We start from the raw sequence: 14,190 nt of genomic DNA on the forward strand, positions 1-14,190 counted from the left end.
ACAGCTACTTGTTTATAAGAAGCCCAGAGATCTTATATTGTGTAGCCACAATGATATGAGGCTGAGGTTAATTACATTTGTACACACTGTATTTGCAAGCAACAGCAGATACTTAGTAATGAGAGCTATAACATAACATTTATCTTAGGCAGTTACATAGATTAAAATATACTCGAAAATTTAGCACGTATAATGTGCAAAATAAAATAGTGGCTACAATAGCATGAATCAGAAAAAACTCAGCATCTACTTTTAATATACTGTAATATAGAAGATACATGGTAATATCTAAGTAAATATTGTTGTATATGAGTACAAGCACATTATTTCTATATAACCCTACCAAACAGTGACTAACAGAAATTCTGCTTTCAGCAGGAGGCAAGCACAAAAAGTAATTACAAGCACTGTGGGGCACAGTGAGGGAGAGGATAATGACAAGTAATTAATGAAAGTTTGCCTTCAGATACTCATCAACAGATTAAAAAGTATATTTCATTAGTAAATCTTTAACTTTCTTCCTGGAGGTATTTCTTTTGTTTCTAGTTGATAGGGGTTGTTTGTTACAAAGTAGGCTGTCCATATTTCTCACCCCATTGTGACTTTTGCTTAATCTTTGTCTCACCAGATGAAAGTTCGCTTTTGTGCTTGTCGTGGTTCTGGATATCTCCATTTGTTATAAAGAGATCGAGGTTTTTTTTTGACAAAAGAAACTGTCTCTAGGATATAAATACAGGGGACTGGCAATATATTAAGCTCTTTGGAAATGGGTTTGGAGGCAAATCATGTTGGTACTCTTTTCTTTACTTTTATTATTCCTTTCTTGCATGATGACAATTTTTTGTGAGTAGCCTCCTCCCCCCCCCCCCCCCCCCCCACACACACAAAAGGATGCCACATGCTGTTATTGAGTGCAGAAGCCCATGATAAACAGTTTTTAATGTGTTTACATTACATGACTGCCCAAGATTTCTGAAAGCACAGCAGACACTACCAAGCTTGTTTAATAGTTGTGCCCTGTCTTCATCCCACTGGAGTGAACTGTCAAGCTAGACTCCTAAACACTTTGTTTCTGTTTCTAGTTCAATTTGCCATTAATCTGCAAGGGTTCTATATAGACAGGATGGTTTCAGGATGGGTAGAAGAGTGTGCAACTTGTCATGTTTGTATTTAAGAGTAATTTATTGTGGTGGAGGCATGAGAGGGCTCTTTCAGTTGTACAATTAATTTTGACCTTCAGCTACAGAGTTAAGTCTAACTGGAAGAGGAAGTTTGTGTCATCTACAAACAATACAGGAGAAGTGTTATGTGATTTAAAGAAAGTTCATTGATAAGAGAGTAGGAAGAGGAGAGTGCCCAGTACTGAATCTTGTGGGGCTCCACAGCTCATAAGGTCTTTGCCAGAATAAATTTTTATACATTCAGGGCTTGTGATTTCTAGCATTAGCATTCTGTTGATGAGATAGAATTTAAAGCAGTTATCTGCTGTACCTCCGATGCCATACGATTTTAGTTTCTGAAGCAACAGTGAATGATTAATGAGATCAAAAGCCTTACTAAGGTCATTGAAAAGTCCAAAAGAAAATTCATTTTGGTTGAAGGCTCTTTTCTAGAAACACTGTGATTCTGAGCTATAAGACTTTCTCAGATACCTTGGATATAGTTCGTAATGATGTGGAATGTGTCAGATTAATAAAAGGTGTCTATACAAGAAATTACATTAGACAAAATATTACATGACACTCAATATTATTATTATTATTATTATTATTATTTGGGGGGGGGGGGGGAGGTTGGGAAATTACCCACTTACTATATCCAAAAATTCATCTAATGAGTAGAACAAGTTGCCATTAATAAATTCTTTTAATTTCCTTTTAAATGCTATATGGCTATCTGTCAGACTTTTGATGCTATTGGGTAAGTGACCAAAGACTTTTCTGGCAGCATAATTTACCCCCTTCTGAGCCAAAGTTAGATTTAACCTTGAGTAGTGAAGATCATCCTTTCTCCTAGTGTTGTAGCCATGTACACTGCTATTACTTTTGAATTCGTTCGGATTGTTAATAACAAATTTCATAAGTGAATATATATATATTGTGAGGCTAAAGTGAAGATTTCTAGCTCTTTAAATAAGTGTCTGCAGGATGATCTTGGATGAGCTCCAGCAATTATTCTGATTACACGCTTTTGCGCAATGAACACTCTTCTACTCAATGATGAGTTACCCCAGAATATGATGCCATACAAAAGCAGAGAATGAAAATAGGCATGGTAAGCTAATTTACTCAGATGTATATCGCCAAAATTTGCAATGACCCTAATAGCATAAGTAGCTGAACTCAAACGTTTCAGCAGATCCTCAGTGTGTTTTTTCCAGTTCAACCCCTCATCAATGCATACACCTAGAAATTTTGAATATTCTACCTTAGCTCCCGATTTCTGATCGAAGTCTATATTTATTAATGGGGTCATTCCATTTACTGTGTGGAACTGTATATACTGTGTTTTGTGAAAGTTTAATGAGAGCCTATTTGCAGAGAACCACTTAATGATTTGCTGAAAAACATCATTTACAAATTCACCAGTTATTTCTTGTCTGTTGTGTGTGATAGCTATACTTGTATCATCTGCAAAAAGTACCAGCTTTGCATCTTTGTGAATATAGAATGGCAAGTCATTAATATATATTAAGAACAGCAGAGGACTCAAGACTGAACCTTGCGGCACCCCATTCTTGATTGTTCCCCAGTCTGAGAAATCACCAGTTTTTTGCATATTGTGTGAACTGTTTATTTCAACTTTCTGCACTCTTCCAGTTAGGTATGATTTAAATCATTTGAGCACTGTCCCATTCATACCACAATACTTGAGCTTATCTAGAAGTATTCCATGATTGACACAATCAAAAGCCTTTGATAGATCACAAAAAATCCCAACGGGTGACTTCCGGTTACTCAGAGCATTTAATATTTCATTAGTGAAAGTATATATAGCATTTTGCATTGAAAAACCCTTCTGGGAACCAAACTGACATTTTGTTAAAACTTTATTTTTACAAAGGTGTGAAGCTACTCTACAATACATTACTTTTTCAAGAATTTTGGATAAGGCAATCAGAAGAGAGATTGGGTGGCAGTTGTTGACATCAGATGTATCCCCTTTTTTATGCAGTGGTATAACAATGGTATACTTCAGTCTATCTGGGAAAATATCCTGCTTCAGAGAGCTGTTACATATGTGGCTAAGAATCACACTTATCTCTTGGGAACAAGCTTTTATTATCCTGCTGGAAATGCCATCAATCCCATGTGAGCTTTTATTTTTGAGAGAGTTTATTATCTTCCTAATTTCAGATGGAGAGATGGGTGGAATTTCAATTGTATCAAATGGTGTGGGTAAGGCATCTTCCATTAACTGCCTTTCTTCTAATGAACATTTAGATCCTATTTTCTCTACAACATTTAAGAAATGATTATTCAAAATGTTTTCGACTTCCGGCTTGTTGTTTATCAAGTTTCCATTTGCTTTGATGGTGATGCCATCATCCTGTACTCTTGGTTGTCCTGTCTCCCTTGTAATAATTGTTTACATCATGACTGTCCCCCTTTTTCAAATTTGAATTGTCTTCAAGGTCTTTAGTACTTCTGGGAAACATCCTCTGCTTATTGAGCTATTGATCACATCACACAGAGGGGTGACAATTTCTACACATATATTCTTTAACAACTAATGGAATATCATCAACTTCACATGAAAATGATGATTTGTGTTGCTCATATGATTTTTAGTACCTCCTGTTTGGTTACTGGGGCCATGAAAATTGATCTGTCTGATTTTGGGAATACTCCTAAAGTGGTTTTCTCATGTTATCTGAGTTTACAATAAACTGGAGGGTAGAGAATTGTTTTACATTAGTTATGACATTCTTGAGTATCTTTTATACTTTTTAAACTATCTTTGAAAGTTTGGATCATTATTTGTGTTGCTTTCTTTGTAAAGTTTTTATTGATTGCACATGAGGTAATTATTCTCTTGGTGATCCATTCTTTTGATCTGTTGCTTCTCAACAGTTTTTCTGTATGTTTTTTGAGAGAAAAGGCAATGTTAAAATAATGGCACAGATTATCAACAAATATTTTTGTTTTCTTTTCAATTTCAACCTCAAGATCAAAATTTTCCAAGGTCTCATGCTTTAGCAGTTGCTTAGTTAAGATTAATTTGTTGGTGACTTTAATATCTCTTCAGTGCATGAGATTATCTGTATGTGGCACCCATTGTTTGAGCTTAAGTAAGAGGGCCTCATGGTCAGAATGCCCATTGGGTAAGTTTTGTAAACTAAGTACAGGTGTAGAATTAGTGTTTGTGAAAGGGTGTTATTCTTATAGGCAACTTTACTATGTTAAACATAGAAAATGTATTCAGTAGGTTGTTTACATCAGATGATTCATGTGACTTGAGGCAAAGTTTATATTAAAATCCCCACATAATATAATTCTTGTGCTTTACGTCATGTAGTCATACATAAATTGTACCAATTTCTCTTGGAATGTTGATAGATTACCAGCTGGTACCCTGTAAATGCAGGCAATAATTTGTTTTTGTTGTCAGATCGTAAGACCTTAGTGCTCAAATTTGTCTCACAATGTTTAGGCTGCTATTTTTTTGTGAGTTCATGGAACTGAGTTCTTACTCTAACTAATATCAAGCAACTGTCAAGTCTTTTGGAAGTTCTGAAATAGCATGAGCCAGTACTATAGTTTGTGAAATTGGTTAGTCATACATTATCAACTTTAAGCCATTGTTCCATAAGGTATATTACATGTACATCTTTGAATTCATTAAGACAGTATTCACTTTCGAACCTGTTGTTCCTGGAGTGTTTACTGTTTTAATAATGTTTTTGTTATCCTTACTGTTTTGTGAACAAATGACTGTGGATGCTACCTGTTTGCATACTAGCTTACTGGAGATAGTCACAATGAAGTTTTGATGATTAATACTCTGCATTTTTCTACACTTTCTTATATCATTTATAAAAAAAATCCATACAATCTGAAGACCAAGTTAGCATTAACATACCTGATCTTGGCTTCCTTAATTTACCCTTCATTTCAGCTGTAATTGCATTGCATAAATAACACTTTCCAAGGCTACTAATGTGAAGTTCATGTCATGTGTGAAATCTTCTTCCAGTGCTTACTTAGATATAATTTTGATTCACAGGATGCTTTGTGCCTCTCATTTTTGTAGACATCGTTTGAACCACCCATCAGAACAAAAGCATCACAATCATTTAATGATTTCACTTCATTTGACTTGACCATATTCCTTAGTTCAGATAAACGGGCCGCTGGTTTCACAAAACCATATGCTTTCATATCTCATTTTAATTCAGCCTAGAAGCAGTACCATAGCCATGACTATCATCTACAAGTAGCACTTTTCTAGTTACACTTTCTGTCATATTTTGAGAAGAAGGGGTAAGATCTGACTGTTTTCTGTTTCTGTTATTAATGACAACATTTTGTCCCTCTGCAGCCAATACTAACTTTACAGTACACTTTAAGATGGGTAGATCAGCTGCAATCTTCTCAATTGCTTTCTTCTATTTATTTTCTTGAAATGAGGAAATTTTAATTTCTGTCCTGTTCACATGGTGATGCCCACAAAAAAGTTGGGAAGAAATTGCAGTGGAGTTGATGTATAATGAGGGTGCTCTTACAGGTGACCTAGGCTTTTATGAATAAAGACATAACTGTGACAAGAACAGAACAAAGTGTGGTGACTGGCTGAATGAAATGTCTTTGCACCTTTGTTTGTCACATAGATATTACCCATGAGGCAATGGGTTGGACATGGGTGAATAAGGACATATCAAGTTGGTTGATCAGGTGATACAACAACAATTTGTGAGGGATGAGAAGAATTTTATGTAAGATGTTTATTTCAGGGCACACTATTTTTTATTGTCTGATGGCAGTAGAAATACTAGACAACTATTTAAAACAAATATATACATATCTACATACAAACACACAATGTAAAATTTTTAATGGGTTCATAGCTCTAGGTCCATGTTTGAAATCCAGTCAGATGCAACTACGTCCTCCATTGTCCTTTGAACAATCTGAAAAAAACTACACTTAACTCCACCTGAACAGACCTCAGAAGGTCCAGTGATACTGACCAACCACCATGTCATGCTCAGTTGATAGGCTTCACTGGATGCAGATGTGGAGGGGCATGTGATCAGCAGACTGCTCTCCCAGCTGTTTACAGTTTTTGTGACAAGAGCCGCTACTTCTCAGTCAAATAGCTCCTCAATTGGCCTCACAAGGGCTGATGGCACCCCACTTGCCAGTGGCACTTGGCAAACTAGAATGGTCACCAATTCAAGTGCTAGCCAAGCCTGATAGAGCTTAACTTCAGTGATTTGATGGGAAATGGTGTTACCACTGCAGCAAAGCTGTTGGCTTGAACACTCTGAGGAAACATTCAAATGTTGTGTGGTGTAATGTTTGGGGCTTTTCATCACAGTCCCATTCAGGGCACAACTTCCATTCCCATTGGTGTAGCAATGCTCTACATCTGCTCTGGTTAGTTCTGATCTGATTCAGAATGCTCCAGTGTCATTAGGATAGATCAAAACTTGCTGGTCACTCCCAAGGAATTTTGATTAGTTGGTGATGCTACATGGAAGCTTGCTCTTACCATTGTTGTTCCAGATGTCTTGCATTTTGAAGTTACTGTTCTGCAGGCTGATTGCTATGTGCCATGATGGTTTTCTAGATCTTAGTCACTGGGGTTCCGATAATGAAATTTCTGAATGAACTGGTAACTGGGATTATTTATTTATTTATTTTATTCTTGTCCACAAATTCAGCAATTATTGTGGTTTTCTTGTGGATGGTGGCAGAATGTTACTAAGGACCAGTAGCCAGTGCATGTTTGTGGGATGAATCCACACTGTGGACGAGCTGTGTATCAATTATTTTAGTGTGAGCATTGTTTAGCCAGATGAAAGAGCTACAGCTGATGATCTAGGATGCTAATGTAAATTGCAAAGAATGACAAATGAACATGAGTTGAAGAATGTTATTGGAAATGTTGCATTATTTTTTACTGTAGCACATAGTGTTATTTCTGTGACCTATGCGAGATGCTAATGTGCAGCTTCTGAAATATAGAGTATGAGTAATGTCCATTATATGTAAGAAGCTGCACATCATTGATAAAAGTGCTGCATACACAAACAGTACACAATATTTGCATTTGTGTGATATTTTATTTATGTATCTTGAGTCATTTTCCATCCCTAAAGGCTCCAACTAATGATCGAATATATGGGATATGATGTATCAGTGAATCAAGGAATAAATCTCTTGATAGTCTTGCCACCTTCTTCCATATTTGGGATATCTTCATCTCCATTTCCAGCTGAAGAGCACAAATATGGCTTACATTCTTATTCAATCCAGTACCCCAGCCACTGCATGTTCTCTTCAAATGACCTTACACTTGATCATAAAATATTTGTTAGTATGAAGTACTTTCTACCCCTGTGATCAGTTAATTTTTTTACCTTTTGAGGGTTAAATATACAGGAAGTTTTTCATTGGTTACCTGAGTGGGAAATCTAGAAAAATGTAAATGTAATTAATAAATAAACAAATGGATTGACATGTCCTTAACAGAATAGATTTGATGATCAGATCAAGAATAAATATCGTGGACTGCAATGTGTTCTGTTCAGAAATACTGTATAGCCATAAAGCATGAGGAATGATTAATCCAAAGACAAAATTTATCTTCCTGAAAGCCTGGCTGGTGCATAAAACCTGACTGTTTCTGAACAGCTTTCATAGCTCCAATTACTTACAGGCAAGTCTTTTCTGAATTTACAAGAATAAATTATACGTTTTTCACCAGTACAGTGAACAAGCTCACATAAATGCAACTGTCAACTTTTTCAAGTTGCTGCCTCACTGATTCAATGCATGTGATGTGACACTCATGGAAAGCCAAAAAGATCTGAAGGCAGCACTTTTCTTCAGATGAAGAGTGTGCAACATTCTAAATCAGTGTGTTGAAAGACATTCCAAGAAGTGTGCATATAGTTCCAAAGAATGGAAATATAAACAAGTATTCATTATAAATATAATACAAAAAGTGGGATACAGAGTTTTCTGTTTCAGCTGTAAGCTGTAAAATGTTAAAATTTGACTTATCCACATAATATCTGTAAAAAGATTATAAGTCACATGACACATCCATAGGCAGGCTATCATCTTCAAGTAAAATATACAAGAATCATTAGAAAAAAACATATATACTTTAATAAGCAGAGACAAATCTCAAAGTTATACTGTTCTTTATCATTAGGAGATTAACAATTTTTTAAAGTTTCTTGTACATTTTATCTGAAGGATGAGGGCATTCTCTCAAGATGTGTCATGAGACTTGTGATCTTGGCATATATTTTATATGGTTGAGTTAAATTCTAATATTTTTACTGAAGAAAAATAGAGCTGTTGACCAGATTCTTTACGTGTCCAAAACTTTTAGGCAAAGCCCTCATTTTTCAGTTCTGTATGTTGTACAAGGCTGTTTTACTTTATTTTTGGCATACCAATTTCTCAGTACATTACTCTTTTTCCTTTTTGCTTGCCTTTTAAGAAATGCACACCTACAAGATAGTAGCCACAGTATTTTCAGCATCCTTCCTTATTACCATTACTTTCTCATTAAGCTCTCTCACCATTTCTCATTAAGAGGAATAACTAACATTAATAATGGGATATATGAATAAGCAGGTGGTGCACTAGAGACAAGGAAATGATAAATCCTCTGCCTAATGAAACATAAATCAGATGAATGAGACACTGACTGATATTTTGCAGAAAGAATCATCCTGCTATTGTGAGTGTAGGGGTGAAATGAAACAAAATTCCTGATTTAGACAGTGATAATGTAACATAATCTATTGGTAGCCTTTTGCTGTCAGATCCTAAAATCAACATGACTCAATATTTTGGTGATGCATCAGGAGAGATGCTTCTGTTACAGAGTTGTACTGAAAACTGATGCCAAAGCTAGAAACCATTATCTTGTATAGACCCTCATACCGTAGATGGTACATGCGCTGCCCATAACAGGTGTTGTCCCCAAGACTGTACTTCTGATACTGTCTGTAATAAAACACCAGCACCATCAGTGTATCAGACTCAAAGATTGCTCTCAAACATCTGGGCCAGCCACACCAAAGAATGATGTCTTTGATGCAGGATAATACAGAGTTCTACATCCTGCTAAGATGAAAACTCTTGTCTCTGTTAGTCAAGTTGTCTGCTAACCTAATTTCAGTTGACTCCTTATAAACACTGTCCAAAAAACTGAATTTACTGGCAACTATCTTGCTCTCATCAAATTTCATCCCATGTCTCCTGTTTAAACAGTGCTCCCTACTGCCAATTTGTCAGGCTGTTGTAGCTTCATGTGGCAATGATGCTCTACACACCTGTACTGAACTGTGCAAATTTGCTTACCAATGTAAATCACACTGACAAAGAATTCTGTACATGCCATGCCTTCTGATTCCCAAATCATCCTTGACAGAGCTAAGTAGTGCCCTAATCTGGACATGTGGATGAAACACAGTTTTAATCTCAAATCTACTTAAAGTTCCTTCAGTTGTAAGAGATATGCCCCCAGTTTAAGGAATAAATGGCAGAAATCTATGATCCTTTTCATGTACCTCCAGTTATGGTCCTAACTTCTTCTTGGAGTATCTATTTTCCTTAAACACTGACACCAAGATTCAAGTTCTTGTGTTAGATCATCTGCATTGGAAATAGCATATTCCCTGTACATCAGAGTCCTAAGGATGGCACTGCATTGATATGATGGATGGCAACTCTTTGGATATAGCAGTATGTATCAGTTTCCAATCACAACTCTTTGGATATAGCAGTATGTATCGGTTTCCAATCAGTACTATGTCCCTGAGTACTAGCATGTTTTTTGTTTACTGTTACATACAAAAATGGAAGCTTCCCATCACTTTCAATCTCCATAGTAAATTTAATGCTTTAGTAAAGATAGCTGAAATGGTCCAAATATCGATTAAGAACATTTCGTCCATGTGTCCAGACAAAAAATGTGTTGTCAACATATGTCCAGTAACATTTTGCTTACAAAGCCGAAGTCCTCAGCACCCTATCCCCAGATTCCTACATGAATAGACTGACAACTATAGGTGATAAAGGGCTACCCATAGGCAAACCATCAGTCTCTTATATAAATATTGTCATCATACGGTAATACATGCATGTCAGCTCATGACGGCAAAGCTTCGCCAACTCTTCATCCAGTTTTTCACTCATAAAACTCAGCGACTCTTCAAGACAGACAAATAGAGATATCACATCATAACTCACAATTAAACTCACAATTAAACTGAAAGGATTTAACCTCAGTTTTCAGTGGAACTCAGCGGAAATTCTCTCTTCAAGCTGGCAGATAGCTCATTGAACAAAATAATGAGTCAAGTTGATTATAGTATAGTGACTGAGGTTGTCAACCACTATGATTAATGATGAATGGGGTATTTGGAGCTCAGGATGCTGGAGTCCACCATCCAGGCAGGGTAACAATGAGGAATTGAGTGCATGACTGCCAGATGTCCAATGTGTCGTCAGTGATACAGCATTACTAAATCAAAAATTTATTATTCAATAAGACAAGAGTCATGCCAATGCCCAGTGAGGTCAGCATCCATGGGATGTAATTCATACACAGCCCACAGTGGAAGGTGCTGTGGTCAGCATATGGCTCATATGTGTCATGCAGCTAAGGTAGCAATGGCACCAGTAGCAAGTTACGGCCACTGACACCAGCAACTTGGTGCCCCATTGTGGCTGCCAGCGACTGGTAGCCATGTAGACACATAGACTTGTAGACTTGTGAAGTAGGTCCCTCCTCAGGTTGGCAGACTGCGGTACCTTTGATTAAAAATGCTGAGTATTTATGTGCTCTGCCCCATCCTTGTTTAGCTGCAGCATTGGGTTTTATTTCATGAGCCACAACAAGTCCGTGATGTGGATGGAAAATAACTGAGCCACAAATGCAATAATGTCTCTGCCTTCCTGCTGCATCACTGATAGCTCCACTCTGGCTGTATCCTGCAATGTAGTAGTCACCTGGTGTCATAGCGCAATTCTTGTTGTATCAGCATCAGTCCCTGATGAATAATGTTCAGAAGAAGGAAGGAAGATCAAGGTTTAATGTCCCATCAACAGCAACATCATTAGAGATGGAACACAATCTTGGATTGTTTTGTTTAAAGAGGTGGGAGGAAACAGGCCACATCCTTTCAAAGAAACCTTCCTGGCAATTGCCTGAATTATGTTCAGTCAGTTCTAGTCTGACCTACTTATGTGGTCCCTTGCATTAAGTGTGGCAGTTGTCTTAATTTTCACTCAGTTACACCCAATTGATTAATTTTGCCACAACAATAGAAATGGCAGCAAACTCAAGGGGACTGCCAAGAATTATCATGAAACTATACAGTTGCATCAAGTACCTCTATGAAGAGGAGATGGTGGAACCTGTACAGAAGCTGGAAACTTCAGAGGAATAAAGGGAGAAAGGGAAGGTGCTGAGTGCATTCACCTTCTTACTGAAATAGCATAAGGGAGGTACCATTCCTAATTTTGTCAGATGTTTTCAGATTTTTAATAGTGTGGGGGCTAATACGATTAAGGAGTATGCGAGTCAACTGCTGATTGAGGAATCCTTTTATTTTACCCATAGACGGCTGTGTATTATTTGCAAAGATTTATTTTGCTTACATTCGGACATTTAATCATGGTTGTCAAGAGATATCTGGGAGTGGATTGATGGTTCCACATGGATACTATCAGAGTGGCACATTGGAGTATTGTTACCAGACAGTCCTCCAGAGTTGAATGGCGTTTCAGTCATCCTACAATGTCAGAAGGGGTACACATTGACACACTGTGATTAATCTTTCAAGTAAGGGTTTGGGCAGCCCCACAGTGTAGGTGTTTGAAACCCATTTAAATTTTGCTCTGGCTTCAAGGCAGCTTACAATTACAGAATTTATTTGCTCTGTGGAACAAGAAGTACACAGCCTCCTTGAGGCTTAGTCACCATTGGATAACACCTCCTCTGCAGAGACAGCAGCTATTTGTTTCCTTCATCTACATCTACATCTGCATAACAACTCTGCAATTCACAATTAAGAGCCTAGCAGAGAGCTCATCAAACAATCTTCAAGCTATTTCTCTACCATTTCACTCTCGAACAGTGTGTGGGAAAAACAAACCCTTAAATCTTTCCATGTGAGCTCTTATTTCTCTTATCTTATTGTGATGATCATTTTTCCCTCTGAAGAGAAAATTTGTGCCTGAAATTTTATGAGAAGATCCTGATGCAATGAAAAATGCCTTTATTTTAATGATACCCACCCCAATTTGCATATCATATCTGTGGCATACACTCCCATATTTCATGAAAATACAAAATGGGCTGCCTCCCTTTGAACTGTTTTGACGTCCTCCATCAATCCTATTTCATTCCAATGCCACATCACACAGCAGTACTCCAGAAGAGGGCAGACAAGAGTAGTCTATGCAGTCTCTTTAGTAGACTTGCATTTCCTAAGTGTTCTGTCAATAAATCAGTCTTTGGTTTGCTTTCCCCACAACAGTATATATGTCATCATTGACCATTTCAATTTAAGTTATTCATTATTGTAATCCCTAAGTATTTAATTGAATTTACAACCTTTAGGTTTGTGTGATTTATTGTGTAATGGAAATTTAGCAGATTCCTGTTAGTACTTACGTGGAAGACCTCACACTTTTCATTATTCAGAGTTGATTGTCACTTTTCACACCATACAGATATCTTATCTAAATAATTTTGCAATTGTTTTTGATAATCTAATGACTTAACAAGATTTTAAATCACAGCATTATCTGCAAAAAATCTAAGAGGGCAGCTCAGATTGTCACTAAAATCATTTATGTAGATCAGGAAAAGCAGAGGGCATATAACACACACTCGGGGAATGCCAGATATCACTTCTGTTCTACTTGAAGACTTCATAACAGGAAGTCATGGATCCAGTCACACAAATGAGATGATACCCCAAAGGCATGCAATTTAATTAGAAGTCCCTTGTAAGAACAGTGTCAAAGACCTTCTGGAAATCTAAAAATATGGAACCTACTAACATCCCCTGTCAATAGCACTCATTACTTCATGAGAATAAAGAGCTGGTTGCATTTCACAAGAGCAATATTTTCTGAACCTGTGTTCACTGTTTTTCAATAAATCATTTTCTTCAAGGTAATGCATAATGGCTGAATGCAGTATATGTTCTAAAATCCTACTGCAAATCAATGTTTGTAATATGGGTGTGTAATTCAGAGGATTACTCCTATTTCTTTACCTGCATAATGGTGTGACTTGTGCAACTTTCCGGTCCATAGGCATGGATCATTCAATGGGTGTGAGGTTGTATATGGTTGCTAAGTAGAGAGCTATTGTATCAGAATGCTCTGAAAGGAACCTGACTGGTATAAAACCTTGATTGGAGGCCTTGTCTTTATTAAGTGATTTAAGCTGCTTTGCTTCACCAAGGATATCTACTTCTAATTTACTCTTATTGGCAGTTGTTCACAATTCAAATTCAGGAATATTTGCTTCATCTTCCTTGGTGAAGAAATTTCAGAAAACTGTGCTTAGTAACTCTGCTTTAATGGCACTGTCATCAGTACCATTTGTATTGTGGAGTGAAGGTATTTATTGTGTCTTGATGCTAGTGTACCTGACATATGCCCAGATTCTCTTTGGGTTTTCTGCCAGATTTTGAGACAGAGTTTCATTGTGAAATCTATTAAAAGCATCTCACATTGAAGTTAACACAAAATTTCAAAATTCTAATAACTTAACCAATTTTGGGGTCTTACATTCTTTTAAATTTGCAGTCCTTTTTTGTTGATTCTGCAATAGTGTTCTGATCTGCTTTGTGTACTATGGGTCATCAGTACCACCTCTTATTAATTTATCTGATCAATATATCTTGATTGCTGTCAATACTATTTCTCTGAATCCAAATTACATCTGGTCTACACTTAAATAGTCAGATTGGAAGGAGTG

The 14,190-nt window shown here is 36.8% G+C and overlaps 1 protein-coding gene across 1 annotated transcript in view; it reads left to right on the top strand.

Annotated features, from left to right (window-relative positions):
• Positions 1 to 14,190, top strand: part of LOC126184192 (uncharacterized) — a 514,613-nt gene that overhangs the window by 364,004 nt on the left and 136,419 nt on the right. The window lies entirely within an intron of this gene.

This window comes from Schistocerca cancellata, chromosome 4 (genome assembly GCF_023864275.1).
Source record: "Schistocerca cancellata isolate TAMUIC-IGC-003103 chromosome 4, iqSchCanc2.1, whole genome shotgun sequence".
In the NCBI taxonomy this organism is placed as follows: domain Eukaryota; kingdom Metazoa; phylum Arthropoda; class Insecta; order Orthoptera; family Acrididae; genus Schistocerca; species Schistocerca cancellata.